The sequence below is a fragment of the Marmota marmota genome, unplaced genomic scaffold (genome assembly GCF_001458135.2).
Source record: "Marmota marmota marmota unplaced genomic scaffold, marMar, whole genome shotgun sequence".
Taxonomy (NCBI): Eukaryota; Metazoa; Chordata; class Mammalia; order Rodentia; family Sciuridae; genus Marmota; species Marmota marmota.
The window spans coordinates 46071595-46079444 of record NW_026000229.1 but is presented as its reverse complement, the minus strand read 5'-3'; positions in this window follow the sequence as shown (position 1 = coordinate 46079444).

Genomic DNA, 7850 nt, shown 5'->3' with positions numbered 1-7850 from the left:
TGCATGGTAATAGAAGGAGACCCTCAGGGTTACACAGTGGAGGAGGTAGAGAGAGAGGAGGGGAGGGGAGGGGAGAGGTGGGGAGGGGGGATGGTGGAGGATGGGAAAGGCAGCAGAGCACAACAGACACTAGGATGGCAATTTGTAAATCAATGGATGTGTAACTGATGTGATTCTGCAATCTGTGTATGGGGTGAAGGTGGGAGTTCATAACCCACTTGAATCAAAGTGTCAAATATGATATGCCAAGAAATTTGTAACGTTTTGAACAACCCACAATAAAAAATTAAAAAAAAAAATAAAAATAAAAAAAGATTAGTAGTTTCTTGATGCTCATATGAGGGTATAAAAATAGCTATCAATTTATATAGAATTTCTTTGTGGGGTATTAAAATTATACTGTAATTAGTGGCAGAGTCACATAAGCTTGTGCTTCTTCTAAAGATTAATTTTATGCTTTGAAAGCACTGTATGATAGTGAATAAATCTTGATTAAGCTTTCATATTAAAAAGAGAATTGTTTAATCATTTCTTTGCAGATGCCTTATTTACCCCTATGTAGATTTATCTACTCACTCCCTAGATCCCTTCAGTGGAAGCCATTATCAAACTAAAAATAAGTTTTCCCCTTTACCCCATGTAATTTCAATGGAATAGATAGTGTTCAAATGGTTCTATACAGGGTAATTGTCTTAAAGACAAAGAAGCACCTGGAAACTTTTGAATACGATTTTTTCTTGCTAAAACAAGATCATAGAGTTCTCACTCTATTCCCATTGCCTGTTTTCATAATGGTTTACAATGGAAAATAACCAAATTGAATGCACCCAAGTCTAAAAATCTCTCATCTCACCTTATAGGGAGTAGCTGGGATGTGAAACCCAATTTTATTAGATCACCTCATGCCTGATCATCATGAGGAATAGATTTGTCAAGATAGCTTGATTTGTAATTTTTTTTACATAATGTTTATTTGGTCCAGACATGGAGACTTTTTAAGAGATTAAATAAATAAATATTCTGTTTGATAAGAGACCTATTTTCTATGAGAAATTTTGTGCTATTTTTTGGCTTAGAAGCTTTAGGTAATTGAGAAATGTACCTTTAATGGACTACTAATTTTGAATAAAAGAATTAGATATAGTTCCAAATAGAAGCAATGAGAAAACTTGACTAGGTCTTTGCCAGTGTTAATTAGTTGAGGTAAGATCGAACTGAATTACAATTGAATTACAACTTTAAATTAAAAAATTGATATTTGAAGAGGAGGTGACATACATTGCAAAGAAGGCCAAGGAAAGCAAAGACAGAATTTGGAGTGGTAAAACAACAAGCCAAGGAAGATCAATAACTGCTGTTAGTCACCAGAAACTAGGAGAAGGGCATGGAACAGATTCCCAGAAGGAATCACTGTGGTTTGACACCTTTCTTTTGTACTTTTCTTCACTTGAAATTCAGAAAATAAACTTCTGCTGTTTTGAGCACACACACACACACACACACACACATATATATATATACATATATATACATATATATATGTATATAGTATATATACACGCATATATGTATATGTATATATATATTTACAGTTTTTTCACAATATACATAAATGGCAAATTCAATTATCATCTACAGTATACACAGTAGTTCGTAAAATAGTCTACAATTTATGATGATAATCAAATAACCTGGGGTGAGGTGTAGGATGAGATGTTGAGGGGGTAGAAATTGGGGATATAGCATTATTAGATCTTAGAAAGTGTGAAAGAGAAATTAGTTGCACGAGAAGAGAGAGGAAGTGATTTTGGTGAGACCAAAAAAAGTGAGAACACAATAAAATAAAACAAATAAACAAACAAAAATATTAAGAAAATTAAAAAATGTAAAAATAGGAGATAAAAGAATATACAATACAACTGTAATATACTTTCAGACATCACCATCCTTGGTAGCCTAATCCATGAAAAGTACTTGGTTTCACAAATGCTGGGGATGTGATAGTGGGAGAAGAGAGAGAGAAAAAAAAATCTCAAAGGAAGGTACAGGATTATTTTTGTTGGAGATCAGTATCTTCCTGCTTCCCTTCTTTCCAATAGGTGGGGTTGTCTGTTGTTTGCTTGTGTCTCCACCCTGATGATGCTGAAGTTTACCAGGGTGGAAGGGTTGGTCTTGGGTGCAGGGCTTCTGGAAGTAGGTTATAGCACCTGCAAGTTCCTAATGGAAAACTTCACCTCAAGAATCTCCTTTGGGGCTTGCTCATGTCATGTGGGTGCCTGATCTTATCTTCTTATATCACTTATAGACCTTGTAATTCCTGGTCTCTAATTTAGTCTCTAAACTGAATCTCACTCACCCCCTCCCTTTCTACTTTCTAATCAGGAACCTTTCTCTCTGGAGGTCTTGTGGGCAGTGCTCTGGGGGCTGCACACCTCTCACAGAGAGCTGTTTTTGTATTGGGCAGTCACTGTGCCAGATTGGTGGCTTCTGGTGAGGAGGGGAGTTGGGAATAATTGGTACCTGCCTAGCTGGTGTTCCAACTTTTGAGTTTCCTCAACTAAAGATGGCAATGAAGGTTTCTCAAAATGGAGGCAGCTGTTTTCAGCAATGGGGTATTGGGTCAGATAGGGTGGGGCCTGACAGTGGCGTTGGGCAATGTGTTCAGAGATGCAGGTCTGTGGTGTGCGGTGTTATGGCTGATGCCTGTCTCCAGACCCTATGTCATGTCCCCAGATGCAGGCAGGCTACCACATGTAGAGGATTATGGCAGTGGCAACTGGGGGAGCCCCTCTTTGGTGGAGGAAGTCCACATAGTAGTGGTGGCTGGAGTTTCTTTGTGTGGGCTGTGGATGGGATTCCTGCATGGGTGGGTGGACAGGAGTCTTGCATTGGTGCTGATGCCAGTGGTCCTCCTATTCAGATTCTCTGTCAATATTTTTGTAAGGTTACTTCTTCTAATATTAAGTTGTGGGAGTCATTTTTATATGTCCTGAACTCCAGCCCCTTTCATCAGGTAAATGGTCTGCTAACATGTTGTTTTTTGTTTGAGTTGCCTTTTTACATTCTTGATACTGTAAACGAGGCCCCAAATTTTGATTATTGGATTTATTAAATATTTTTTCTCTAGTTTCATGTGCTTTGGATATCATTTCTAAGAAACCATTGCCTCATTTAAGGTCAGAATGATGTCTGTGTAAGTTTTCTTCAAAGAATTTTATAGTTTTTGCACTTCCCCTTAGGTCTTTAATCCATTTTATAATTATCTTTGAATATATGTGAATTAAAGTCAGCTTCATTCTTTTGCATGTGGTTATCTTGTTGTTTATTGTAAATATTACCTTTTCCCCATGGTCTTGACATCCTTTCTAAAATTCCTTAATCATGGATGTATGAGTTTATTTCTGTATGAAATTTAATTCTGTTGATCTATATGTGTATACTTATGTCAGTGTCATAGACTTGATTAGTATAATTTATAGCAAGATTTGAAACTGGGAAATGGGAATCTTCCAACTTCATTCTTGTATAAAGATTGTTTGGATATTTTGGTCTCTTGATTTTAGTATTAGCTTGTCAATTTCTACAAAATATTCAGCTTGCATTTTGATAGTGATTCCAATGAATTAAGTATCAACTTAAGAAATCTGGACTTTTGAACAATTTTAAGTCTTCCAATCCATGAGAATCTTTGTATTTGTTAAGGTCTTCATTAATTTATTTTAATAGTATTTCTTAGTTTCAGAGTATAAATCTTAAAGATTAAAAAAATATGCAATTACAATGTATTCCTAGTTAAATGAAAAATTTCTTCACTTCATTTTCAGGTTGTTTATTTATAAAATACAGCAAAACAGTAGCTTTTTTTAAAGTTGGCTTTCACACTGAAACCTGGTCTGATTGTTTATTAGTTGCAGTAGTTTTTGGTGGCATTCTTCTGGATCCTTTACATACGAGTTTATGCCATTTGACTTTTCCTTGATTCAGCATTTTCCTGATAGTTGTAAAACTTTATTTTAAAGATTTTTTTACAATGTTGATTTCAGCTGTTTATTTCTTTAAAAAAAATCTGAGTGGAGAGACAGTCATTTGGAGTTGCTAAAAACATTGCTTCCCTTATGATTGAGACTCTCACCTTTAAAGAAAAGTCTAGCTGGACAGAGACTTTTTGATTGACTGTCTTTTTATTCTTACTTGAATTATGTTATTTTGCCACTTTTTATCCTCCATAGTTTCTGATAAGATATTAGCTATTGATTTATTGAGGGTCTTTCTCTCTCTGATTGTTTCAATGTATATAATTTATCCTTGTCATATACAATTTTACATGATGTGTCTTGCTTGCTCTGAAACTGAGTTTATTGAGGTTACTAAACTTTCTAGATATGTATATTAATATTTCTTATCAAATTATGGAATGTTTTTGAAATTATGCATATATGGTTGGGGCCAATACGATTATATGGATTTGAAAATTTCCTGTCACATGGTGACATCATAGCTGTTGTTAATATAATAGCACAACACTTTACTCAATCATTTGTGGTCATGTTCATATAAGCAGCTCTGCACTTTCAATTATATAAATATATAATGCATACAATTTCCTATAATACATGATGTTGATAATAATAATTAGTGACTAGGAGATATTTATTTATGTACTTACCATACTATATATTTGATGGCTATTTTACAGTACACTCCTACTAGTAAAATATTGCTATAAAACTGTATGCAGTGTTATGCCAGCAGCAGAATATAAGATATATAGAGAAACCCACATAAATACAGTTATTTCATACTAAAAATTTGCCATGAATATACATTGAAAAAAAGCCTCTTCAACAAATGGTGCTGGAAAAACTGGAAATCCATATGTAGTAGAAAGAAATTTAACCCCTGTCTCTCACCTTGCACAAAATTCAGCTCAATGTGAATCAAGGACCTAGGTATTAGACCAGAAACCCTGAACCTACTAGAAGAAAAGGTAGGCCCAACGCTTCAACACTTTGGCTTAGGAAATGACTTCCTCATCAAGACTCTTAAAGTGCAAGAAGTAAAATAAGACAATAATAAATTGGGGTGGTATCAAACTAAAAAGCTTCTTCACTGCAAAGAAAACAATCAGAATATGAAAAGAGAGCCTACAGAATGGGAGAAAATCTTTGCCTCACACACTTCAGATAAGGTGTTAATTTCCAGGATATATAAAGAACTCAAAAAGCTTAATACTAAACAATAATCTTTAAGAAATCAGGGATTGTTCTTATTTATTCTTCTGACAGCGTCCCATGTATCTTTGTGGGTCTGTTAGTTCTTCTTTATTCTTTTTTTCTTTCTTAGACTGTATAATCTCAATTGACTCTTCTTTAGGTTTGCTGATTCATTTTTCTGACACCTCAAAACTGATGCTTAGTCCTTCAGGTGAATGTATAATTTTGATTTTTTTTCCTAAAATTTTTGTGCTTTTATTACTTCCTTCTCTTCATTTATATTATCTATTATTCTTCTGGTTCAACATCACTCATCAAGTGTTGGCAAGATATGAGGTACAATCAAGCCTCTGTTCCTTTGGCAGATTGCTTTTTCCAAGGATAATCATATTAATACCTTCATATTAGTCTACAATATGACAATGCCTCTCCCTATCAAATTTGCAATATGAGATTCCAAACATTTTAGTGGAGAAATCATCTGAAAACTTGAATCTTTCAATTCAAGCTTCCCAGATAATTCTATGTGGCTAAGACATAAATTACCCATAGACCCTTTCCCAAACATTGACCTTCAAAACTGTAAGCAAAATAAAGTTAAAATTTCAACCAGAATATTTTGGAATGGTTTGATAAATAACAAAATGCAATACTAATACTAATCTACAATCATCTTTGAGACCCATAAGGTTATCACTAATAGGCTTCCGTATAATTTACTTTATAGTTTTCCATTTTCATAGCAAGTGTCCCAAGGCATCTCCCTTAATACTACTTTTTGACCACTTTTACAAATTTTCCTGTCATGAAATTATTTTTTTCTTCTCAAAGCTGTTTACATTTGATTCTTGTACTTTGAAAACTCTCTTTTTTCAGTCTGTAAAAATTCTTAAGACAAATCTGTGATTACTCTGAGTTTTTGAAGCATTCTTAACACTAATACAACTGCTACTGCTGTTTTTCTTAGAGACCACACCACCTTTTCTGCCTGTACTGCTCTGCTGAGGATCATCAAATTTCCATGGTGGTGCACCCTGGTTATCCATCACAGGCTGTAACTGCTCACAAGATAAATGTGATACCATATTTCCATGGATTAATGGAAAAATAAAAAAATTCTTGTGATTTAGGTTAAATTGTAATATCGGTTTACATGTCTTTCTCTAGAAAGGCTAAAACAATATTCTTTACGAAATCATAGATCTCCTTTATTCACCATGTTCCATTACCAAATATGTAATTAGTGTTACTTAGACACTCATTAAAAGTCCCCTGAAATTACATTTACTTTAATGAAATCTGTGATGCTATCTATAAGAGAAGAAAGTGTTAAAACTACTGTAAAAAAGGGTAAGTCCTTGGGATGTGCAGAAGAAACAACATTGCTAACCATGTTATGAACATTGTTACCATGTTAGTCTATTATGCTTGGATAATAGACTAATTGTCTGGCTTCCAAAAAGCATTAAAAAGTGGGTCAGCACATCTGATATCAATATATCATTTTGGATGCATATTCAGGTTTGCAACCGTGATAGGAACCAAAGTACATTTTTTTCCACAAGCCCCTCTCATCTTCTCGTTCTCTCTCTCCTTTCAGGGTCAAGCCATCATTGTCCTGTGAAATGTGTGTACTATTTCACTATTATACCTTTTGAAATTTATTTACATATTTTTTCTCCTAAAATTTCCAAAGATTTACTTTATAATTAATAATTAGCTAATTTATTAAGATTATTAAAAATAAAATTGTTTTGAGATTCTATTATGTGCCAGAGATTATTCAATAATCTAGTGGGAATAAAAAAATGCATGATTGCAAGTTTCAAGGAATAACTTTGTTAGCAGGACTTTACAAAAATAAATGCCATAAAAACTATACTTGAAATGCCAATGTAATGTAGCAGGAACAATGGATACACAGAACAGATGTTACTAATGCTACTCCAAGAAGTCAAGTTGAACAAAGAATAATTGAAGACATATAATCATTATCCTACTATTTTATCCTACTATATTATCCTATTATTTTTTTTCTTTTTTTACTACCAAGTATTGAGTGTGTAATAGATGCTGTAGAATAAATTTGTGTGAGGGGGGATGAAAAAATGACTTTTATTCTAGGGAACACTTTCTAATGTAGATGATAACAAAATATCCAAATCAAGTAGTGTCATTTTCCCAGTGGCACTATTTGGATTCAATATTTCTCTGATGGTTTTTGTTGAGAACAAATGTAATATTCACATCCATTTATCACTTAATGAGGAGACAGCTAATTTAATAATGACATGTTTAAATAATTCCTACTATAAAACAGACATGGTTTCCTAGACATTATAATTAACTGGTGATGAAATCCATTCATATTTGAATTTTGATTCTTGCTTAACCCCATTGTATTTCTGACATGTATTAATGGCACAGGGTTTTTTGTTTTGTTTTGTTTGGATAAATACTTAGGAAAGAAATTGCATGATAGTATTGTGTGTGTGTGTGTATATATATATATATATATATATATATATATATATAAATTACATATGTATATAATTTAATTAAATAATTCCAAATTATACTCCAAATTAGTTCACTTTTCACTTAACCCAAAATGAGTCCTCTATTTCCACATTCTTG